This window comes from Erinaceus europaeus, chromosome 7, assembly GCF_950295315.1.
Source record: "Erinaceus europaeus chromosome 7, mEriEur2.1, whole genome shotgun sequence".
Taxonomy (NCBI): domain Eukaryota; kingdom Metazoa; phylum Chordata; class Mammalia; order Eulipotyphla; family Erinaceidae; genus Erinaceus; species Erinaceus europaeus.
Window position 1 is genome coordinate 45604042 of NC_080168.1, and position 26600 is coordinate 45630641.

General features: G+C 40.3%; 1 long non-coding RNA gene and 1 pseudogene across 1 annotated transcript in view; one reads left to right on the forward strand and one right to left on the reverse strand.

The window, feature by feature from the left end:
- Positions 1-449: 449 nt before the first annotated feature.
- The window catches only part of LOC132539411 (uncharacterized), a 39756-nt gene continuing 13605 nt past the window's right edge, over positions 450-26600 (reverse strand). The window contains exon 3 of the long non-coding RNA XR_009550696.1: positions 450-852. This is a non-coding gene — a long non-coding RNA (uncharacterized LOC132539411). The remainder of the gene's footprint in view (positions 853-26600) is intronic.
- Positions 15218-16738, forward strand: LOC132532435 (microtubule-associated proteins 1A/1B light chain 3B-like; annotated as a pseudogene).

The following is a 26600-nucleotide window of genomic DNA, read 5'->3' on the forward strand; positions in this document are numbered from 1 at the left end:
TGGTCTGAAGTGGTGAAGTCCCAGCAATGACCAAAAAAAAATCAACAAGCAAAGCAAAACACTAGCCCTGGGATCAGGAAATAACTCACTTGGCAGCACTTTGCCACGCAAGAGGACTCAGGTTCAAGCCACTGGCTAACACACAGGAGTAGCTCACATGGAGACAAAGCAATAATGACCATATAGCAAAGGAAGAAAGTCACTAAAGAAAACATGTAGACATCTTGATCTCAGACTTGTAACTTTCAACTTCAGGAAAAAATAAGTTTCTTTGGTTTAAGCCACTAAGTGTTATTTGTTATAACAGCCCTAGCCAACTAATGTGACCATATTTTTCAATCTTTTGTTTCTACATTTTGAGTATAATTAAGGAAATTTCTCCCTCTTCCAATTGAGACATTCACTCATATTCTTTCATTAAATGCATGTTGCAGTTTATACTTATTAAACCAACACTTGGAAACAATTCAAGTGACAGGTGACTGAATAAGGAAGTTGTGTTACACACACACACAGTGAGCTATTAAACTATATGGTCTTGCTTCTTGCTATGGGTATATCTTATGATCTTCTAGGCAATAAAACTGTTTTACCTTAATGATATTATCACATATCAAAGTATCTAATTCAACATAGAAAAATAAATTACTTGTTTTTGTTGACTTATAGGCAAGTAAACTATACTCTCTATAACTTTACTTCAGTTAAAAAATGTTCATGGGAGAAGGGCAAGGAACCCAGTTCAAGCCCCTGTTACCCACCAGCAGGGGGAGCACTTCATAAGTAGTGAAGCAGATCTGCAGGTATCTCTCTTCTCCCTCTATCTTCCACCCCTCTCAATTTGTCTCTGTCCTGTCAAATAAAAAGAAGAAGAAATTATAAAAATGGACACCAGAAGTGGTGGATTCATCATTTAAGCACTGAGCCCTAGCAATAACCCTGGTGGCAAAAAAAAAAATACATATAGATATATATATTCATGTCAACATATATGTATAGCATATCAACTCTGATTTTTAGATGCAACGTATAAATCAATAGGTAAAAAAGAAATTAAAAGAATTTATTTATCCATGAGAAAGATAGGCAGAGAGAGAAAGAACCAGACATCACCCTGGTACATGTGCTGCTGGGGATTGAACTCAGGACCTCATGGTTCAAAATCCAGCACTTTATCCACTGTGCCACCTCCTGGACCACTAATAGGTAAAATTTTACAATAAATCTAAATGTGCTCTTCAGTTACAGGCTAACAGTGCCTAATTCTGGGAGGGGGGACCCCATTAATTTCTGCACTTGAATAATTTTCAATGACAAATAACTTCTGAAAAAAATCAGTTTCTTGGGTAAGGGTAGTATAATGGTTATGCAAAAAGACTGTCATGCCTGAGGCTCCAAAGTCCTAGGTTCAAGTCCTGAGGTTCAAAGTCCTAGTCCCCACCCCATCATAAGCCGGAGTTGAACAGTGCTCTGGTGTTTCTCATTGTGTCTCTCTCTTTCTGCATCTCTACAATAAATAAAATGTTTTTAAAAATCAGTTTCTTGTAAGTGACCTTAATTTCTAACATATCTAATAAAAATTCGAAATTATGATTTTTAATTAATTTTTTGTAAAAAATTTGATGTATGTGATTGATTATACATGCATTTAAGTAAAGCTATCTACAATTCGATTTGACACATATCCATTTGTATTATCAACAGCAGGCAATCTGTTAGAGAGGCTTGGTTTTATCACTCCCTGCTGTATTTATAAACAAATACAAATGCTGCTTTAAAATGTAATTGTAACTGAGACTGGGTATGGATATGGGTATGAAACTTAAGCTTGATATTTTTTAAAGATAAACTTGTCTGCTTTGTGTATTGTTGTTGTCTTATCATTGTTGTCTTATCATTGTTGTGGTTACTATTATTGTTGTTATTAATGTCATTGTTGTTAGGTAGGACAGAAAGAAATGGAGAGAGGAGGGGAAGACAGAGAGGGGGAGAGAAAGATAGACACCTGCAGAGCTGCTGCACCACTTGTGAGGCAACCCCCTTCAGGTGAGGAGTGGGGGGCTTGAACCAAAAGCCTTACTCTGGTAATTGTGATTTACACCATGTGCGCTTAACCCTCTGCACTACCACCCGATCCCCTGTGTATTATTCTTTTAAAAACCTTAATTAATTAATTAGTATTTTTAAACCAGTGTACTGCTCAGTTCTGGTTTATGGTGGTGCTGGGGATTGAACCTGGGACTTTGGAGTATCAGGCATGAGAGTCTCTTGCATAACCATTATGCTATCCCTGCTTAAAAAATTGTTGTTACTTTTTAAAAATTTTTTATTACCTTTGTTTATTTATTGGATAGAGACAGCCAGAAATCAAGAGGGAAGGTGGTGACAGAGAGGGAGAGAGACACCTGCAACACTGCTTCACCACTCGCAAAGCTTTCCCCCTGCAGGTGGAGACCGGGGGCTCGAACCTAAATCCTTGCTCACTGTAACATGTGTGCTCAACCAAGTACGCCACCACCTGCCCCCCCCACCTTCTAAAGTATATTTTCATTTAAACTATATCTTTAAAAAGTTAAGTAAAGTCCCCACACCTATGGACAACTAATTTAATGTTTTGGTGGGCGGTCCAAAACATTAAATGGAGAAAGAAGAGTCTCTTCAACAAGTAGTGTTGGGAAAATTGTGTTGAAACAGGCAAACAGATGAAATTAGACCAGTACATATCACTGTTCACAAGAGTCAACTCCAAGTGGATCAAAGATACAGATACTAGGTCAGCAACTGTCAAATACATAGAAAAAAAGCATTGGCAGAATACTTTTGTGTTTCAAAAATGCCTTTAAAGACTCAAGTCCAACAGCAAAGAAAAGAAGACCAGAAATAAACCAATGGGACTACACATCAAACTGAAAATCCTCTGCACAGCAAAAGCTATCACCACCCAAACAGAAAGACACCTTACAGAATGGGAGAATATCTTTACACAAGATACTTCAGATAAAGGACTAATAACCAGAATATAAAAAGAACTCAATAAACTTAGCAACAACAACAACAACAAAACCAAACAACTCCATTAGAAAGTTAGATGAGAACATGGACAGAAACTTCACTGAGGAAGAGATCCAGAAGGCCAACAGGCACACCAGAAAGTGCTTTAAATCACTGATTACCAGAGAAATGCAAATAAAGACAACGATGAGATACCATCTGTGAAAATATCATACATTATAAAGGACAGAAACATGTTGGAGAAGGTGGGCAAGGCACTTCTGCACTGCAGGTAAGTAAACAGTATGGAGATTTCTCAGAACACTAGAAATGGGCCTGGCCTACGACCCAGCAATTTCTCTCCCGGGAATTTACCCAAGAAAACAAAGACACTTATCAGAGATTTATGTATGCCTATGTTCACAACAGCACAATTTTTTTCCTCCAGGGTTATTGCTGGGGGACTCAGTGCCAGTGCTGCGCTTGTTGGCCATTTTTTCCCCATTTTATTGGATATGACAGAGAAATTGAGAGGGGGAGGGGGAGGTAGAGGGAGAGAGACTACAAGTCCCTGTGCTTCTTACTATGTGAGCTTAAACCATTGTGCCTGCCTGGCCCCCCATAGAAGCACAGTTTGTAATAGCCAAATCTTGGAAGCAGCCCAGATGTCCAAGAACAGATGGGTGGCTAAGAAAACTGTGGTATAGGCTCAGGACCCCTCCACCACTCTCTTCACTCCTCTCTCTCTCTCTCTCTCTCTCACTCTCTCTCACTCTCTCTCGCCTATACACTTCTACATGCTTCTATTTTCCTCTCCTTCTCTCTTTACTTTCTTTCAATAAATGCTCATTTCTCTGAAAAAAAAAAAAAAAGAAAACTGTGGTATATATACACACACAATGGAATACTACTTAGCTGTTAAAAATGTTTAAAATGATACATTGCCTCAGCTTGGATGTAACTTGAAGACATCATGTTAAGGGGGTTCAGGCACACCAGTTGAGCATACCCTTACCATGCATAAGCCCCTGCTCCTCACTTGCAGTGGGGGATGCTTCGCAAGCAGTGAAGCAGGTCTGCAGGTCTCTCTCTCTCTTTCCCCCCTCCCTCTCAGTTTCTCTCTGTCTTATCAAATAAAATAGAAAGAAACAAAAGCCACTGAGAATAGTGAATTTATGGTACCAGCACCAAGCCCCAGAAGCAACCCTGGTGGCAATAAAAAAATCATGTTAAATGAAGTAAGTCAAAGAGGGAGTCAGGTTGTAGCACAGTGGGTTAAGCGCACGTGGCATAAAGCACAAGGACCGGCATAAGGATCCTGGTTCCAGTACCCCCCCCCCCCACCGTTCCCCACCTGCATGGGAGTCGCTACATAAGCGGTGAAGCAGGTCTGCAGGTGTCTATCTTTCTCTCCCTCTGTCTTCCCCTTCTCTCTCCATTTCTCTCTGTCCTATCCAACAACAAAGACAGGCAATAATAACAACTACAACAATAAAACAAGGGCAACAAAAAGGGAATAAATAAATAAATAAAATTTTTAAAGAGAGAGAGAAAGGCAAACACCAAAGGATCTCACTTATATGTGGAACTAAAGAGATAAGGACAGAAAGAGAAATCACAAAGCAAAACTTGGACGGGGTGTGATGTATTGCCCAAAGCAAAGGACTCTGGGAAAGGAGAGGAGGGAACAGGTAGAGGGAATCTTGAGGTCCTGTTGCATGTTACTGAGGCAACAACTGCATTGTAAACCATTAACCCCCAACAAAACATAATATAATAAAGTTATGTGAGGCCAGATGGTCGCTTACTCAGTAGAGTGCACACATTATCATTCACAAGGATCCAGGTTCAAGCCCTCAGTCCTCAACAGCATTATGAAAGCTTCATGAACAGTGAAGTAGCATTACAGATTCCTATTACTCTCTCTCCCTTTTTATATCTCTCATTCCCCCCTCCTCTAAAAAAGTGGCTGAGAGAAGTGGAATGGTACAGGCACTAAGCCTCTGTAATAACCCTGATGGTTAAATAAATAAATAAATAAATAAATACTTGCAGGTTTCCCTTTGTCCCTATTCTTTCCCCTTTCTTTGTGATTATTCTGTTCAAAAACATTAGGAAGAACTGGCAAGGTAGGCTTCCACATTAGGGTGGGAAGACAGAGTTGAGGAAGTTGTCATGCGAAGTGAAAAGTGTGTCAGATCTCAAAGTCTACGTGTAGAAGAGAATGCCACTGTAGGATAGTGATGCTTCTTTGTACTTAAAACACAAGTGGCAGAAGAGAGTACCCACAAAGAAGAGATGGTCATAGTAGCAATGTGACAATGATAATAAGACAGAATAAGGATCTCAAAATAAACAAATAAATAAATACTAACGATCAGGGAACCAGATGGCTCATTACCTAAGAAAAGACTAATCTAGAGAGAAAGAAAGCACACATGAATGCGTATAGTGTTGATTTGGAATTAGGAGTATCACTGTGAAGACCTAATTGTCAGTACATAGACATACAGAGATAAAGTTGTAAATGTATGCTTTGCACAACCTAAAAACAAAGAGCTCATCTAGAGCCAGATCTTGGTTTCCAAATTATAGATCCATTCTAGATTTTAGATTCATCCTCTCCTAAAAAGTTCCAGGACTCTCTTTGGTGAAATGGATGGTTTAGGACAAAATAGGGAAAGTGCAATATCAAGCTAAACATCTTATGCCAGAAAACTAGAAACTGTGCAGAGTTATGGGAATATGTCAGAATGACCTAGAAACCAACTCAGAAAAGGATGCTACTAGTCAAATATGAGCCAATTTGAGCAACAAAATAAGGATGACTATAATGAATTCGTCGATCAAATAAATTAGAAATCCTTGTGCTCATATGAATTAAAATAAATTGTTTATGAGGAAAATGAACATTTACAAAGTCTTACAACACTTCTGCACAAAATATTTAATTACAGAAGGAAAGAAAAAAAGTAATGTTAGAGGGGCCAGAAGGTATCTCATTAGTAAAGTACACACTTTGAAATGTGTGAGGACTGGGTTCAAGCCTCCACACCACGTAAGAACACCAGCACCAGGAGAGAAGCGTCATGGTGCTGTGGTGTCTTTCCTCTCTCTTTGTACTTCTCTCTTCCCTCTTTGTCTGTATCTTAAGTTATAAATAAGAAAAGTAAAAAACAGATAGAAAGAAAGAGAGAAGGGGTCAGGCGGTAGCGCAGCAGGTTAAGTGCATGTGGCACAAAGCGCAAAGACCAGGAGAAGGATCCCAGTTCGAGCTCCAGACTCCCCACATGCAGGGGAGTCACTTCACAGGTGGTGCAGCAGGTCTGCAGGTGTCTATCTTTCTCTCCCCCCTTTGTCTTCCCCTCCTCTCTCCATTTCTCTCTGTCCTATCCAACAACGAATGACATCAACAACAACAATAATAATAACCACAACAAGGCTACAACAACAAGGGCAACAAAAGGGGGGGAATGGCCTCCAGGAGCAGTGGATTCATGGTACAGGCATGGACCCCCAGCAATGACCCTGGAGGCAAAAAGAGAGAGAGAGAGAGAAGTGTTCGAGTGGATACCAAGTGATCAAAAGAAGGCCCACGTTTGAAATGAGAACATGAGTCATTTCTGTCATGCTCCTGCTGTTATAGTTATCTCTTGCTGCTTAACAAAGCATCGTAAATCCAGTGGTGAGAAACAAGAGCATCTCACATGTTCACCAATTTGGTGAGTCAGCTTTTTTGTAAGGTGCAACAGGGTGAGGGTAGATAGCATAATGGTTATGCAAAGAGAGACTCATGCCTGAGGCTTCAAAGTCTCAGGTTCAATCCCCCACACCACCATCAGCCATAGCTGAGCAGTGCTCTGGTAAAAAAAAAAAAAAAGTACAGCAAAGATGAGTTGTTGCTGTTCTACACTATCTGGAACCTCATCTGGGAAAAAGAACATTAACTTCTGTGGATGGCCTGAGACCATAGACCACAGAAGTAGATCATCTGAAGACTTCTAGAGAGAGAGAGAGAGAGAGAGAGAGTGTGTGTGTGTCTGCCTGCAGGATTCTCACTGCTCCTGGAAGCTATTTCCCCCCCTTTTTTTTTTCTTGTTTTGCTACTGCTGTCATTGGATAGAGAGAAATGGACAGAGAAGGGGAAGACAGATAAGGAGAAAGGAAGGGAATCCAGCGGTAGCAGCGGGTTAAGCACACGTGGCGCAAAGCCCAAGGACATGCGTAAAGATCCCGGTTCGAGCCCCCAGCTCCCCACCTGTAGAGAGTCACTTCACAATTGGTGAAGCAGGTCTACAGGTGTCTTTCTCTCCCCCCCTCACTATCTTCCCCTCCTCTCTCCATTTCTCTCTGTCCTATCCAACAACAACGGCAGCGATAACAATAATAACTACAACAACAAAACAAGGACAACAACAAAATGAAATAAATAAATGTTAAAGAGGGGTTCCCCTACTCTCTCCATTTTTCTTTGTCCTAACAATGATGACATCAATAACAGCAATAATAATTACAACAATAATAAACAAAAAAGGGGGGTAAAGGGGGAGAGAGACACCTGTAGACCTGCTTCATCGCCTGTGAAGGGACCCCCCTGTAGGTGGGGAACCACGGGCTCGAACTGGGATCCTTATGCCAGTCCTTACGCTTTCCTGAACTTAACCCGCTGTGCTACCGCCCGGCCCCCAATCATCTGAAGACTTCTTAATTTAGCAACTGGGCTGGAATAATTCAAAAACCAGGGTCAGCTGGACTGTTAACCAGTGTCTGTGTGGTATAAGGCGAGTTGCTGCTTTTTTTTTTTCTTCTTCAGTACCAAGGAATGAACCCAGGGTCTCACAGATGAATGAGATCACTGCTAAGCAGCCTCCCTCGATGAAAATGTAAATTCTTTATTTTCAGAAAGAAAAGAGGCAAAAAAAAAAATTGAAAACAAATTCAGTAGTTTCAAAACAGAAAAATCAATACACAAAAATCAACTGCATTTCTACATAACAATACTAAAATATTAGAAAGACTAAGGAAACATTCTCATTTATAACTGCATTTAAAAAGGATAAAAATGTTATGTCGGGAGTCAGGCGGTAGCGCAGCAAGTTAAGCGCAGGTGGCACAAAGCGCAAGGACCGGTGTAAGGATCCCGGTTAGAGCCCCTGGCTCCCCAGGAGCCGGGGAGTTGCTTCGGAAGTGGTGAAGCAGGTCTGCAGGTGTCTTTCTCTCCCCCTCTCTGTCTTCCCCTCCTCTCTCCATTTCTCTCTGTACTATTCAACAACGATGACAATAATAACTACAACAATAAAACAACAAAGACAATAAAAAGGAATAAGTAAATAAAAATATTTTTAAAATGTTATATGTCAGTTATACCTCAAAACATTTTAAAAAGAACAATTGGAAATAAACTTAAGGTGGTGAAAAAGCTATACACTGAAAACTATGAGTTACTGATGAAAGAAATTAAAGAAGACACAAATAACTAGAAAAATATTGTTCCCATAGGTAGGGAGAATTAGTATTAAATAATAAAATGTGATATTACCCAAGCAATCAACAGATTCTATGTAATTTATATCAAAATTCAAGTAGCATTCCCACTATAGAATAAACAATCCTAAAATTTGTATGTAAATAAAAAGAGATACTCAATAGCCAAATGAATCTTTTTTTGTCTTTTTTTAATTATCTTTATTTGCTTATTGGATAGAGACAGCCAGAAATTGAGAGGACAGGGGAGATAGAGAGGGAGAGAGACAGAGAGACACCTGCAGCACTGTTTTACCACCCGTGAAGCTTTCCCTATGCAGGTGGGGGCCGGGGACTCAAACCCAGGTCCTTGCGCACTGTAATATGTGCACTCAACCAGGTGCACCACCACCTGGCCCCTAAACAAAGGACTCTTAAGAGGAACAGATTTAGAAGCACCAAATTTTCTGATTTAGAACTACTATTACAAGTTGACACTAATCAAAATATGGGATTGGCATAAAAATAGATAGATCAATGGAACATAATAGACCAAAAATAAATGCCTTTGTGCGTGGTTAGTTCATGACAGAGGAGCTAAGAATATTTACTGGAGAAAAGGATTGTGGTCCGCCCTATAAAATAATCTGCTCGGGGAGTCGGGCTGTAGCACAGCGGGTTAAGCGCAGGTGGCACAAAGCACAAGGACCGGCATAAGGATCCCGGTTCGAACCCCGGCTCCCCACCTGCAGGGGAGTCGCTTCACAGGCGGTGAAGCAGGTCTGCAGGTGTCTATCTTTCTCTCCTCCTCTCTGTCTTCCCCTTCTCTCTCCATTTCTCTCTGTCCTATCCAACAACAACAACAATAATAACTACAACAATAAAACAACAAGGGCAACAAAAGGGAATAAATAAATAAAATAAATATTTAAAAAAATGATAATAATCTGCTCAGGGGTGTGGGAGGATAGATAGCACAATGGTTATGCAAACAGACTCTCATGCCTGAGGCTCTGTCAAGTCCCACCCACCCCCCACCACCACCATAAGCCAGAGCTGAGCAGTGCTCTGGTAAAAAAAAAAAAAAAAACCTACTTAAAAAGGCTAAGACTTGACAGTAAGACTTGAAACTAAACTAAAACTTTGAGAAGTGGCCTAGGAGGTGTCACAGTACCTATCACATTAGACTAACAAATATTAAGTCATAAGTTCTTAGTATTGTGTATTCCAGAGTGATATTCTAGTCTCTTCCTCCTCCACTTTTTAAAAAATATTTTATTTATTTATTCATGAGAAATATAGGAAGAGAGAGAGAAAGAGAACTAGATGTCACTCTGGTACATGTGCTGCTGGGGCTCGAACTCAGGACCTCATGCTTGAGAGTCCAGTGTTTTATCCACTGAACCACCTCCCGGACAACTCCTCCTCCACTTCTTTCTCCTTCCTCCTCTTCCTCCTCCTATCTCTCTCTCCTGTATGTAAATAAATTGTAAAAAAAATAAAACTGCAAAGAATACATATGTGCTAAGTAACTTAACACTGATCTTGGCAATGATTTTGGATGTAATACCAAAAGCAAAAGCAACAAAAGCAAAAATAAGCAAATGGAAAGACATCAAATCTAAAAGCTTCCATACAACAAAGAAACCATCAACAAAATGAAAAAGCAACCTACTAAATATGATTTGCAGATCACGTATATGATAAGGATTATACAAAGTATATAGTACTTCCTACAATTCAATTCAGTAGCAAAAAAAAAAAATCAACCCGATTAAAAAATGGGCAGATGATCTGAAAAGGAAGTTTTCTTTTTAAAATTTTTTAAAAAATATTTTTATTTATTGGATAGAAACAGCCAGCAATCAAGAAGGAAGGGGGTGATAGAGAGGGAGAGAGACAGAAAGACACCTGCAGAACTGCTTCACCACTTGCAAAGCTTTCCTCCTGCAGGTGGGGACCAGGGGCTCAAACCCAGGTCCTTGTGCATTGTTAACATGTGGGCTAAACTAGGTGCGCCACCACCCGGCCCCTGAAAAGGAATTTTTCCAGACAGATATGATCAACAGGTATGTGAGAAAGTGTTCAACATTACAGGTCACCAGAAAAATGCAAATCAAAAAGACAATAAGGGCAGCTGGGCAGTAGCGCAGCAGGTTAAAGCACACATTAGCAAAGCACAAGGACCCAAGTAAGGATCCCAGTTCGAGCCCCCGGCTCCCCACCTGCAGAGAGGTTGCTTCACAAGTGGTGAAGCAGGTCTGCAGGTGTCTTTCTTTCTCTCCCCCTCTCTGTCCTCCTCTCCTCTCTCCATTTCTCTCTGTCTTATTCAACAATAATGGCAGCAGTAACAACAATAATAACGACAATAACTATAAACAACAAGGGCAACAAAAGGGAAAAAATAGCCTCCAGGAGCAGTGGATTCACAGTGCAGGCACTGAGTCCCACTGATAACCCTGGAGGCAAAATAAAATAAAATAAAATAAAAAACAATAAGTTATCACCTCCACACATACTAGAGTGGCTTTACCAAAAGGGCAAGAAGTAGGAAGTACTGGTAAGAATGATGATCCCAACACCTATGGGCATCTAATCTTTGATAAGGGGGCCCAAAGGATTAAATGGAAAAAGGAGGCTCTCTTCAATAAATGGTGCTGGGAAAACTGGGTTGAAACATGCAGAAGAATGAAATTGAACCACTTTATCTCACCAGAAACAAAAATCAACTCCAAATGGATCAAAGACCTAGATGTCAGACCAGAAACGATCAAATACTTAGAGGAAAACATTGGTAAAATACTTTCCCACATACACCTCAAGGACATCTTTGATGAATCAAACCCAATTGCAAGGAAGACTAAAGCAGAAACAAACCAATGGGACTACATCAAATTGAAAAGCTTCTGCACATCCAAAGAAACTATTAAACAAACAGAATGGGAGAAGATCTTCACATGCCAGACATCAGACAAGAAACTAATCACCAAAATATATAAAGAGCTCAGCAAACTTAGCCGCAAAAAAGCAAATGACCCCATCCAAAAATGGGCAGAGGAAATGAACAAAACATTCACCACAGAGGAGATCCAAAAGGCTAACAAACATATGAAAAACTGCTCTAGGTCACTGATCGTCAGAGAAATTCAAATTAAGACAACACTAAGATACCACCTCACTCCTGTAAGAATGGCATACATCAAAAAGGACAGCAGCAACAAATGCTGGAGAGGATGTGGGGACAGAGGAACCCTTTTACATTGCTGGTGGGAATGTAAATTGGTACAGCCTCTGTGGAGAGCAGTCTGGAAAACTCTCAGAAGACTAGACATGGACCTTCCATATGACCCAGTAATTCCTCTCCTGGGGTTATACCCCAAGGACTCCATAACAGCCAACCAAAAAGAGGTGTGTACTCCTATGTTCATAGCAGCACAATTCATAATAGCTAAAACCTGGAAGCAACCCAGGTGCCCAACAACAGATGAGTGGCTGAGAAAGCTGTGGTATATATACACAATGGAATACTACGCAGCTATCAAGAACAATGAACCCACCTTCTCTGACCCATCTTGGACAGAGCTAGAAGGAATTATGTTAAGTGAACTAAGTCAGAAAGATAAAGATGAGTATGGGATGATCCCACTCATCAACAGAAGCTGACTAAGAAGATCTGAAAGGGAAACTAAAAGCAGAACCTGATCAAATTCTAAGTAGGGCACCAAAGTAAAAACCCAGTGGTGAGGGGTAGACATGTAGCTTCCTGGGCCAGTGGGGGGTGGGAGTGGGCGGGAGGGATGGGTCACAGCCCTTTGGTGGTGGGAATGGTGTTTATGTACACTCCTAGCAAAATGTAGACATATAAATCAGTAGTTAATTAATATGAGAGGGGGAAATCAATTGTATGCCTCAAAGTTTCTCAAAACACAAACTGAATCTTTTTAATATATAGGCTGTGTATTTGATATGCGGACTCTCTCAAAAGCCTAGACCAAGTAGATTAGAAGCATCCAATAGCACAGCTATATACAAGATACTGGGTACTGTACAGCAAACCATAACAAAGGGACTTTTCAAAGTTAACCCAATTAACAAATAATGTGATGATAATATTAACTATCGATTGTCTTTTTGAACCCTAAGACAGCAGGAACCTCACATCTCCACTATAGAGCCCCTACTTACCCCAGTCCTGGAGCCCTTGGATAGGGCCCACTTTCCTGTATGCATCTCCCAATCCAAACCAAATAATATTGCATCCGCCGATCACAACCTAACCAAAGCAACGATTGCCACCTCAATATGCTTCACCTCAGACTGTATCCAGAGACTTCACGTGTGGAATGACAACCCTTCAACTTCATTACTCGGGTGAGACCTTTCCTTTTATAGTACACTCTAATTTCATCTCAGGTAGTTCACTTTCTAACAAAGTCCCATAACCTAGACATACACCAGTTTCTGTGAGAGAGAGCTTATGTTCACACGTATCCATAACTACTGCAAAATATATACCTGAAAGCAGAAGTACACTCGAGTTTGCAGTTCCAGATGCCACCAGGATGCTGGCTAGGCTTCCCTGGATTGAAGACCCCACCAATGTGTCCTGGAGCTCAGCTTCCCCAGAGACACACCTTACTAGGGAAAGAGAGAGGCAGACTGGGAGTATGAACCGACCAGTCAACGCCCATGTTCAGCGGGGAAGCAATTACAGAAGCCAGACCTTCTACCTTCTGCAACCCTCAACGACCCTGGGTCCATGCTCCCAGAGGGCTAGAGAATGGGAAAGCTATCATGGGAGGGGGTGGGTTATGGGGGTTGGGTGGTGGGAATTGTGTGGAGTTGTACCCCTCCTACCTTATGTTTTTGTTCACTAATCCTTTCTTAAATTAAAAAAAAAAAAAAAAAGAATGATGATGACACAGAACCCTTGTGCCCTGCTGGTGAAAACAGTGGTGTAGTCACCACAGAAAATAGTATGGAAGTTCTTAAAAATAGATAAATAAAATAGATAAATAAAATAGATAAATAAATAAATAAAAGCACCACATGATCCAGAAATTTCATTTATTGGCATTTTTCCTAATAAAATGAAATCAGTATTTTGAAAGAATATCTGCATCCCTGCGCTTACAAAAGACAGAAATGATTTGTCAATCAATACAATAATGGATAAAGTGTGATATACATACATTCAGATGTATATACATACATACATACAATACACACATATATAGATGCACACACACAGTGGAATATTTTTCAGCAATAAAAAGGAAATCCTGTCTCCTGCCATTGGCCATAACACAGATAGACCTTGAGAGGATTATCAGTAAAATAATTCAAACAGAGAAAGGCAAATGCTATGCGAACTCCTATATGGTGAAATCATTTTTATTTTTATTGTTACTAGGGTTATTGCTGGAGCTTGGTGCCTACCTGACGATCCCACTGCTCCCAGTGACAGATTTTTCCTTTTTCTTAAATTGGATAGAACCAGAAATTGAGAGGGGAGAGGGAGACAAGGAAAGAGACAGACAAATGAAGTCCTGATTCACTGCTCATGGAGTTTTCCCCCTGTAGGTGGGAACTGGAGGTTCAAACACGGGTCTTTGTGCATGGTAGCATGTCCTTACACATGGTGATATGTATGCTTAAATGAGTGTGCTATGGCCCAGGGCCCCCGGTATTCTCTCCATAAGGTATATTGCAATGTTCTTGTGACTAGGAGCACTAATTATGAACACTTCAGCTCTTGGATGCTTTTCCTCCTCTTCCACCTCTTTCTCCTTTTTTTGTTTTATTTCCCCAGGCTTTTTGCTGGGGCTTCATGCTTATGTGAACATTTTTTCCCAGATTTCCAGGTGAGAGAGAGAGATAAGAAGAAATACCACAGCACTGCCCCCACTATTCTTCGCAGTGTCCCCATGTGCTGGATAGAGGTTCCAATCCACTTCTTTAAGAATGGTAAAATGGAAGCTCTAATTGAACTGTCTCCTGGTCACCTTAGGTGCTATTTTAAATAATAAAATCACCAATAAAAAGCACAAACATCTGGAAAACATGACACTAATTCAACTACTTTTTTTTTTTTTTTTTTTAGAAAAACAAGGATTTTGTATACACAAGAAAGCTGAGACAAGGCAAAGTGTTACCTTGTTTGACCTTAGCCAGAAACATGTCCTGCTCTGCACATTCTCATGAGGAATAGCTATTGACTTAGGGGTTACAAATAAGTTTTAGCAAATACATAAATTTGAAAATGTGGAATCATAAATACAGAGAAGTGACTTTCATATATTTTGCTTATTCACCAACTAATTGTCATTGTGTTTGTTTCTGCATTCTGGCTATAGTGAATAATGCTTCTATGAATGTCACATAAAGTCTCTGCTGAGATAAACACTTTAATTTCTCTAGGTGTGGAACTGGCAGATCACATAGTAAATTTGTTTGCTTTTTTTTAAAAGAAAATATCTGTGGTTTTATGCTCATATCAACAATGTATAAGCATCCATTTCTCTGCATTCTCAACAGCAGTCTGTCTAATTATAACCACTATAGTGGGTGTGAATTAGTATGTAATTGTAGTTTTAAATTATATTTCTCTAATAATCAATAATTTGGGACTTTTCATGTGTCCTTTTATATTAGACATATATTAGTCATGCATACATATATTTTTATGACAGAATGCTTACTGAAATATTTCTGCAACAAGGGAAGTCACCATCGCCAGAACCAGAGCTATTGCTGTCGCTGTATGGAGTTTTTGCACCCTCTACCCGCCTCCAGGCCTCCCTCACCGGTGCCATGGGAGACGACCTTCATGCGGTGTCGCACTTTCAAACAAAGAGTAGAAGATGTTCGACTTACTAGAGAACAGAATCCCACCAAAATCCCGGTGATAACAGAATTCTTCTTCTAGCGTTTGCCCTTCTTCCGTAGCCAGTCAACAGCGTCAGGTTGAGCTGACTGTAAAGTTTCAAGACCTCCTTTGAATCTGGAGAGGTGGCAGTCGTTGACTATGTGGGTAATAGTCTGTCTGTAGCTGCAGGGGCAGTTCGGGTCATCTCTGGCTCCCCAGCAATGGAACATAGCAGCGCACCGGCCATGGCCTGATCGATAGCGATTGAAGAGGGCCCAATCATAACGTGCTAGGTCAAAGCCGGGTTGACGCTTACAGGGGTCTGTGATGAGGTGTTTGTTCTTTACCTCAGCTGACTGCCAACTCTGTTTCCAAGAGTCTGGAACAGAGAAGTTCAGTGTAGGTGTAGGGGACCAGATTGGGTGACGAGACGTCAAGCGTTGGACAGGGTGGGCGAAGATATCCGCGTAGATTGGCAGGTCCGGTCGAGCGTAGATGTGGGAAATGAACTTAGATGATGCCGCATCCCAATGAATATCTGGCGGGTCGATGTTGCTAAGAACTGGCAGTCATGGAACCGGGGTGGAACGGATGGTTCCAGAAATTATCCTCATGGAGGAATATAATTTGGAATCGACCAAGTGGACATGGGGGCTACGGAACCATACTGGGGCACAGTATTCTGCAGAATGATACAAGGGTAAGAAACAGCTTCTTATCTGGAATAAAACCAAGTTCCTGGGGGCTGGGCAGTAGCACAGCAGGTTAAGTGCAGGTGGAACAAAGTGCAAGGACCCGCGGAAGGATCCAGTTCCAGCTCCCAGTTCCCCACCTGCAGGGGGAGTCGCTTCACAAGCGGTGAAGCAGGTCTGCAGGTGTCTATCTTTCTCTCCTCCTCTCTGTCTTCCCCTCCTCTCTCCATTTCTCTCTGTCCTATCCAACAACGACAGAATAACAATAACAACAATGATAAACAACAAAGGCAACAAAAGGGAAAAAAATAGCCTCCAAGAGCAGTGGCTTCGTACTGCAGACACCGAGCCCCAGCAATAACCTTGGAGGCAAAAATAAAGAAATAAATAAACAAACAAAACCAAGTTCCTTGTACCTGATCATGTCAACATGAGTGAACTCATCATGATAGTTAGGAGGTGGCTACAGATCAATGCCAATCAGGTTCTCTTCCTGTTTAGTCATTGGACAGAAGCATGGTGGATGTCCACACCAATTACTGAAGTATATAAAAGGGAGAAGAATGAAGATGGATTCCTGTCTATGGTGTATGCCTCTCAGGAGACATTTGGAAAGAAGTTGTCGAGTGTAAGACTAGAAAAATACACCTGTGCTATAATTTTAAAAATTCTTACCAAGAGGAAAGAAGGGATGTTACCAACTGACATTGATCAGTTCATCTAACCACAGATCATTGAAATAGTAGTATTCCTGCATAGGAATTTAGGAAGTTGTTTTGTATTTTAAGCAGAAAAAACCAAGCTCCAAATAAGCATATTAAGCTTTGAAAAATTATATTATTTAACCTAAGCTGTCTTGTTTTCAAAGTTAGAAACTGAAAAATAAAACACTTTCCATACTAAGTTGCCAAAAAATATTTCTGATTGTTTTTAGTTGATTATCTTTCTTACTGTATTTTTGAAGTTTTTAAAAATATTTATTTATTCCCTTTTGTTGCCCTTGTAGTTTTCATTGACGTCGTAGTTGTTGGATAGGAAAGAGAGAAATGGAGAAAGGAGGGGAAGACAGAGAGGAGGAGAGAAAGATAGACACCTGCAGACCTGCTTCACCGCCTGTGAAGCGACTCCCCTGCAGGTGGGGAGCTGGGGGCTCGAACCGGGATCCTTATGCTGGTCCTTGCACTTTGCGCCACCTGTGCTTAACCTGCTGTGCTACTGCCCGACTCTCTCTTACTGTATTTTAAAAATGTATTCCAGATACAAGTCCTTCATCGGATATGCGATCTGCAAATATTTTTTTCAGTTGTGATCTACTTTTTTTTCTATTCATTCATCCAATCAGAGCACTGCTCAGCTCTGGCTTCTGGTGGAATGGGGGATATAACCTGGGACTTTGGAGACTCAGGCACAAGATTCTCTGTGTGTAACCATTATACTTTCTCCTGCACCCTGTGGTTTACTTTTTCAAACATATTGACTGGCGTTGATGCTATCCAAAAGTCAAAATTTTACCTTGGTTGGGCTCATCAATTTTATCTTTCCTGGAATATTGGTGCTACATATTGGTTTATAGCTACAGACACTTGTGTAACCTTATGTAACCAAAGGCCCTGCAGATTATCTCCTCAATTTTCTTCTAAAAGTTATAATTTTGGGTTCAGGAAATAGCATAGTGGTTATGCAAAAGACTTTCATGTCTGAGACTCTGAGGTCCTGGGTTCAATCCTTAGCACCAGTTGAGCAGTGCTCTGGTCTCTCTGTGTACATGTCTCTCTCTCATGAAAATAAATATTTTAAACAAATAATAATAATAAATAAAAGTTATAATTTGATCTTTTAAAAGAGAAAATGAATTAGGAACTGGGAGGCAGTTCATCTGGCAAAGTACACACTTATGGGCTCAAAGATCTGGTTTGAGCCCTCACCACCATATAGGAGTACTTGCAGGGGGAAGCTTTACAAACAGTGGTGCAGTGCTATGGTTATGTCTCTCCTCAACACACACACACACACACACACACACACACACACACATATTACCCTCTATCAAGGGGGAAAAAAAAGTCCCAGGAACAGTGGAACTTCACAGGCACGAAAAAATCCCAACAAAGCCCTACTTAGAAAAAAAAAAAAAGATTACTTTGTTAATAAGAGAGTTGAGAAGGAAGGAAACCTGAACATTATTAGCATATGCAGTGCTGGGAATCAAACTCAGGGCTTTATGCATGCAAGAACTGCACTCTGCCAGTGAACCACCTCCCCTTTCTTTAAAGTCTGAACCTTAGGGGGCAGGGTGGTAGCCCAGTGGTGCAAAACGCAAGGACTGGCATAAGGAACCTGGTTTGAGCCCCTGGCTCCCCACCTGCAGGGGAGTCGCTTCACAGGCGGTGAAGCAGGTCTGCAGGTGTCTATCTTTCTCTCCTCCTCTCTGTCTTCCCCTCCTCTCTCCATTTCTCTCTGTCCTATCCAACAACAACAACAACTATAACAACAATAGCAATAATAACAACCACAACAAGGGCAACAAAAATGGGAAAAATAGCATCCAGGAGCAGTGGATTCATAGTGCTGGCACTGAGCCCCAGCGATAACCCTGGAGGCAAAAAAAAAGTCTGACCCTTAGGATATTGTTATTGATCCTAACTGTGCAAAATTTTTCCTAGGTTGTGATGTTTTCACTAAATGGAGACTTTCCTCAAGAAAATACACGAGATATTTTGCTTATAAATATTTGTATGTTTCATAGTTTTACTTTTTCTTTTCAGGAAACTTCAGTGAAGTTTTGTACCCATTTTTTTTCACCTCAAAAAGCTTTTTATTGGGGGCCTGGTGGTAGTGCACCAGGTTAACTGCACATAGTGCAAAGGGCAAGGATCCCAGTTTGAGCTCCCATTCTGCAGTTGTCTATCTTCTAACCCCCCCACCTTCTCCTCCTCCCTCAAATTCTCTCTGTCCTATCCAATAACAACAATAGCAACAGCAGCAGCAACAACAATGGGAAAAAGATAGCTGTAAAAAGCAGAGAGCAGTAGATTCATAGTGTAGGCTCCAACCCCAGAAAAAACCCTAGAGGCAAACAAACAAACAAAAAACCCACAACACTTTATTTCCTCTAGATAGAGGGTGAAAGATAAAGACAGAGACAGAACAAGAGATACCAGATCTCTGCATACCACTCATGATTTGTCTTTCCTGCAGGCACTCCTATGTTGGCCCTGGGCTCAAGGCTGGGTCCTTCACATGCTAACCTGTGCACTCTACCATACAGGCAGCCACCTGCCAACCCCTTCCTATCTTTTATGACCTGTCATTTACACTTTATAGTCTCTGGCTTTACAGTGGTGCAAGAGTGATATCCATCCATTCAGTGAAAACTATACTTTCAATTTTAAATTTTGATCTTTTCTCAGACTAGTGGCCTGCAGTATGATATTCTCTTATTATGGTGGGCAGCAGCAATAGTTCCTAGTCAGCCATGAACAACCAATACTCATGGCTAGGAAATAGCTTGACACCAGACTTTCATGCTGGACATTCCTGGTTCAGTTACTGGCACCACATGTACTGGAGTAGTGATCTGGCTTCTCTCTTCTTTCTCTCTCCTCTCTCACTCCTGTAATAAATCCTAAAAAAGTATTTTACAATAACAGTCAACACTGTACAGACTGCCTGACACAGTAGTATAGCATTTAATTAAACGTATGAAATACTTCACATTATAAGCAGGTATTTGTTAAGATTGTTCTGCAGGAGTTGGGCAGGAGCGCAGCGGGTTAATCGCAGTTGGCACAAAGCAGAAGGACAGGCATAAGGATCCCAGTTAGAGCCCCTGGCACCCCACTTGCAGGGGAGTTGCTTCCCAAGTTGTGAAGCAGGTCTGCAGGTGTCTATCTTTCTCTCCCCCTCTCTGTCTTCCCCTCTTCTCTCCATTTCTCTCTGTCCTATCCAACAATGATGATATCAATAACAACAACAATAAAATGAGCAACAAAAGGAAATAACTATTTTAAAATTTTTTTTAATTGTTCTGTCCACCTATAGATTAATGCAAGCGTTTGAAGTACATTTAAGTTCAACTATGATATTCTCTTTAGGTGTATTAAATATATTTTTAGCTTATGACATTTTCAATTTTTACGAGTTTTTCAAGAGGCAGAGCCATAAACTAAAAAAAAAAAAAAAGAAGTATAACCCATTTTGTACCTTTTATAGTTTACTCATTTCTTGTTTCTAACCTTTATGTCCCAGTGCTTTCAGTCATGTTCAGTCCTAATTTTTTAAAATAATTTTGCTTTTTTTCCTTTTTGTTTCTTCTCTGATACCTAACCCTTAATACTTCACCCTACTCTATCATCTATCACTTCCTATTATCTGGTCATTTCATTCCTGAGCTCCTTGACTTCTGCTGGGTGTTTTCTTAGACACAATTGAAACAATGATTTTTGAAAGTTCACACTGGGATGTGAAGTAATTTTCTTTTGCTATAGGTCAATATTTTTCCATTGAGCATCTTAGTTTGTGGGGAAAGTTTGTTACCTCCTTTTATTGCTTTCTTACAACTTCTTGTAAAGATTTTTTTAAAAATTGTATTTTTGGAGTTGGGCAGTAGTGCGGCGGGTTAAGCGCATGTGGCGCAAAGCACAAGGACCAGAGTAAGGATCCTGGTTCAAGCCCCCGGCTCCCCACCTGCTGGGGAGTCACTTCACAAGCAGTGAAGTGTGTCTCTCTCTCCCTCTCTGTCTTCCCCTCCTCTCTCCATTTCTCTCTGTCCTATCCAACAACTATGACATCAACAACAATAATAACCACAAAATGATAAAAAAAAAAAAGGCTGTAGAGTTGTACCCCTCTTTCCTACGGTTTAGTCAATGTCTCCTTTTTTAAATAAATAAAAAAATATAAAATAAAAAAATAAATAAAAAGGCAACAAAAAGGGAAAAAAATAGCTTCCAGGAGCAGTGAATTTGTGGTGCAGGCACCAAGCCCCAGAAATAAACCCTGGAGGCAAAAAAAAAAAGTATTTTTAACTCAGCGATAAAGCACATGCCTTCCATATATGAGGTCCTGGATTTGATCTAATGCCAACCATAAGTAAGGAGATCAGTCAGGAGGCTACTACATTTAGGTGAGAAATGATTGAGGCCTGAACCAGTTACAAGAATAGTGGCTGGGGGGACTTCCGGAGGCGGAGTTACGAGCAGCAGATCGCTTTCTCTCCTCTCCTCTCCTCTCCCGGATCAACTAGGAATACCAAAGGAGACCACCCGGGACCGAAACAAGACAGGACTAGAATGACCACAGGAACCCAGTAAATCACCCGTGAGTACAAACACGCGTGGCTGGTGACAGAGAGGAGAGAGGAGCCTAAGGAGAGATTAAGTGACTGCTAAAAGTTCAGCAGTTTATCAGTTGAGACACCACCTCCAGTCTGCTCCACCAACAAGGGGACAGCTGAAGGGAAGAGAGACTCACCAAGTACAACTCTGAGTCTCCATTGCTACTACCCTCAGAATCTGCAGCAGTGACAGGGAGGGACACCAGGGGACAAAGATCTAACCAGGAAACTCAGGAGAAGACCTATACCTCAGTGGCATAGCTGAGGGGCTGTGAAAGTCTCTTTGCATAACCACTGGATTATCTCTGCCACACCCTGCTTTATCTCTTGGTCTGGAGGCAGTGATTAAGCTAAGAAGCCTATTGATAGTTTAAAAGCCCTCAGGCTTCCATAGCCTACAGGGAGGAAAAAAAAAGATGCTTTTAAACCACAGAGCTCCAACTCAGGGATTAAAATACTATTGAAACAACTGTTAACTTCCACCTCTGTGAACCCTTTAATTAACTTACTTAGACACAAGTCAATCCAGGCAATAGCGATCAGTAATTTGAAAAGTACTGATAAAGGGAACTCATAACATAATATATAAAATGGTTAAAACAACAAGAAGAAATATTGGAGAATTGAACCAGGACAAGAGTCCAGCTAATAGTCCTCCAGAGGGTGAAGCACAAAATAACGAGTTCAACATCCAAACATTAGCTAAGGAAATAATAACAGGAGTAAAGAATTAGAAAAAATTGTAATCAGAAATACAGGAACAACAAATGAGACTATGGAAGAAAATACTAATTATCTCATGGTTATTAGAGAGCTGAAAGCTGAAATCGCTGAGCTAAAAACGCAACTAGTTGAACAAGCTAAAACAGTATCAGAACAGGGAAACAAAATAGATGAACTCCAGAAAACAGTAGAGGGCAGAGAGAATAGAATCTATGAGGCTGAAGACAGAATTAGCAAGATTGAGGATGAATTAGAGACAACTAAAAAAGAAGTAAGAGATCTCAAAAAGAGATTAAGAGATGCTGAAAACAACAACAGAGTCCTATGGGATGACTTCAAAAGAAACAATATACGCATTATTGGCATACCAGAGGAAGAAAGAGAAGGAGAGGAAGAAAGCATTTTCCAGGCCATAGTAGCTGAAAACTTTAGTCTAGACAACATCAAAGACATAAAAATTCAACAAGCCCAGAGGGTCCCAAACAGAATTAACCCAGACCTAAAGACACCAAGACATATCATACTTAGAATGGAAAGGAATAAGGATAAAGAAAGGATCCTGAAGGCTGCAAGAGAAAAACAAAGAGTCACCTACAAAGGAAAACCCATAAGATTAGCAGCAGACTTCTCCATACAAACACTACAGGCCAGAAGAGAATGGCAAGATATCTATCGAGTGCTCAATGAGAAAGGCTTTCAGCCAAGAATACTATATCCTGCTAGACTGTCATTCAGACTAGATGGAAGCATCCAAACCTTCTCAGACAAGCAACAGTTGAAGGAAGCAATCATCACCAAGCCTGCCCTGAAAGAAGTTCTGAAAGGTCTCCTATAAACAACCAGACCACCACAAATAGGACATATATCAAAACACTCTAAAACTCTACAAGAATGGCGTTAAAATATCTTCAATCTTTGATATCAATAAATGTCAATGACCTGAATTCACCTATTAAAAGACACAGAGTAGGAAGATGGATCAGAAAACACAACCCAACAATATGTTGTCTACAGGAAACCCACCTGACTCAACAAGACAAACACAGACTTAAAGTGAAAGGATGGAAAACTATCATACAAGCCAATGGCCCACAAAAAAAGGGCAGGAGCAGCTATTCTCATATCTGACATGCTAGACTGTAAAATAGATAAGATTAAAAAAGATAGGAATGGGCACTACTTAATGCTCAGAGGATCAGTCAATCAAGAGGACTTAACAATTATTAACATCTATGCACCCAATGAGAAGCCATCTAAATACATCAAACTTCTACTGAAAGAGCTACAGCAATATATTAACAGCAACACAATCATAGTAGGGGACTTCAACACCCCACTCGCTCAACTTGACAGATCATCCAGGCAGAAAAGCAATAAAGACATAAGGGAGCTAAATGAAGAGATAGATAAAACTAGAACTATTAGACATTTTCAGAGTCATTCATCCCAAGAAACTGGAATACACATTTTACTCAAATCCACATGGGTCATTCTCAAGGATAGACCATATATTAGGCCACAGAGACAGCATCAGCCAATTCAAGAGCATTGAAATCATTCCAAGCATCTTCTCAGACCACAGTGGAATTAAAATAACATTTACCAATCAACAAAAGATTAGTAACAGTCCCAAAATGTGGAAGCTCAACAGTACACTTCTTAACAACTTCTGGGTCAAAAAGGAAATCAAGGAAGAAATCAAAATGTTTTGAGAGTTCAATGAAAATGAAGACACAAGCTATCAAAATATTTGGGACACAGCTAAAGCAGTCCTAAGAGGGAAGTTCATAGCTATACAAGCACACATTAGGAAACAAGAAAAAGCACAAATAAACAACCTGACTGCACATCTTAAAGACCTAGAAAAAGAACAACAAAGGAACCCTAAAGCAACCAGAAGCACAGAAATCACTAAAGTGAGGGCAGAAATAAATAACATTGAGAATAGCAAAACCATACAAAAGATCAACAAAAGTAAATGTTGGTTCTTCGAAAGAGTGAACAAAATCGACAAACCTTTAGCCAGACTCACAAAACAAAAAAGGGAGAAGACCCAAATAAATCGGATAGTAAATGAAAGAGGAGATATCACAACAGACACTGCAGAAATTCAACATATCATGAGAGGCTTCTATGAACAACTATATGCCACCAAGCTAGAGAACCTGGAAGAAATGGACAATTTCCTAGATACCTACCAACTTCCAAAACTAAGTAAAGAGGAACTACATAACATGAACAGGCCCATCACAGCTAATGAAATTGAATCAGTTATCAAAAATCTCCCAAAAAATAGAAGTCCTGGACCAGATGGTTTTATAAATGAATTCTACAAAACCTTCAAAGAAGAACTAATACCTCTACTTTTAAAAGTCTTCCAGAAGATTGAAGACACTGGAATACTCCCTGCCAGCTTCTATAAAGCCAACATCACCCTGATACCAAAAGTAGACAGGGACACAACCAAAAAAGAAAACTAAAGACCAATATCTCTGATGAACATAGATGCTAAAATACTGAACAAAATTCTAGCCAACCGGATACAGCAGTATATCAAAAAGATTGTTCATCATGACCAAGTGGGGTTTTTATCCCAGGCATGCAAGGTTGGTTTAATATACGTAAATCAATCAATGTGATCCACCACATCAACAAAAGCAAGACCAAAAACCACATGGTCATATCAATAGATGCAGAGAAAGCCTTTGACAAGATACAACATCCCTTTATGATCAAAACACTACAAAAAATGGGAATAGATGGAAAATTCCTCAAGATAGTGGAGTCTATATATAGCAAACCTACAGCCAACATCATACTCAATGGTGAAAAACTGGAAGCATTTCCCCTCAGATCAGGTACTACACAGGGCTGCCCACTATCACCATTACTATTCAACATAGTGTTGGAAGTTCTTGCTATAGCAATCAGGCAGGAGCAAGGAATTAAATGGATACAGATTGGAAGAGAAGAAGTCAAACTCTCCTTATTTGCAGACGACATGATAGTATACATGGAAAAACCTAAGGAATCCAGCAAGAAGCTTTTGGAAATCATCAGGCAATAGAGTAAGGTGTCAGGCTATAAAATTAACATTCAAAAGTCAGTGGCATTCCTCTATGCAAACACTAAGTTAGAAGAAATTGAAATCCAGAAATCAATTCCATTTACTATAGCAACAAAAACAATAAAATATCTAGGAGTAAACCTAACCAAAGAAGTGAAAGACTTGTATACTGAAAATTATGAGTCACTACTCAAAGAAATTGAACAAGACACAAAGAAGTGGAAAGATATTCCATGTTCATGGGTTGGAAGAATTAACATCATCAAAATGAATATACTACCCAGAGCCATCTACAAATTTAATGCTATCCCCATCAAGATCCCAAGCACATTTTTTAGGAGAATAGAAAAAATGCTACAAATGTTTATCTGGAACCAGGAAAGACCTAGAATTGCCAAAAAAAATCTTGAGAAAAAAGAACAGAACTGGAGGCATCACACTCCCAGATCTCAAACTGTATTATAGGGCCATTGTCATCAAAAGTGCTTGTTACTGGAACATGAATAGACACACTGACCAGTGGAATAGAATTGAGAGCCCAGAAATGAGGCCCCACACCTATGGACATCTAATCTTTGACAAAGGGGCCCAGACTATTCAATGGGGAAAGCAGAGTCTCTTCAACAAATGGTGTTGGAAACAATAGGTTGAAACATGCAGAAGAATGAAACTGAACCACTGTATTTCACCAAATACAAAAGTAAATTCCAAGTGGATCAAGGACTTGGATGTTAGACCACAAACTCTCAGATACTTAGAGGAAAATATTGGCAGAACTCTTTTCTATATAAATTTTAAAGACATTTTCAATGAAATGAATCCAATAACAAAGAAGACTAAGGCAAGTACAAACCTATGGGACTACATCAAATTAAAAAGCTTCTTCACAGCAAAAGAAACCACTACCCAAACCAAGAGACCCCTCACAGAATGGGAGAAGATCTTTACATGCCATACATCAGACAAGAGTTTAATAACCAACATATATAAAGAGCTTGCCAGACTCAACAACAAGACAACAAATAACCCCATCCAAAAATGGGGGGAGGACTTGGACAGAATATTCACCACAGAAGAGATCCAAAAGGCCGAGAAACACATGAAAAAAAGCTCCAAGTCTCTGATTGTCAGAGAAATGCTAATAAAGACAACAATGACATACCACTTCACTCCTGTGAGAATGTCATACTTCAGAAAAGGTAACAGCAGCAAATGCTGGAGAGGGTGTGGGGTCAAAGGAACCCTCCTACACTGCTGGTGGGAATGTCAATTGGTCCAACCTCTCTGGACAACAGTCTGGAGAACTCTCACAAGGCTAGAAATGGGCCTACCCTATGATCCTGCAATTCCTCTCTTGGGGATATATCCTAAGGAACCCAACACATCCATCCAAAAAGATCTGTGTACACATATGTTCTTGGCAGCACAATTTGTAATAGCCAAAACCTGGAAGCAACCCAG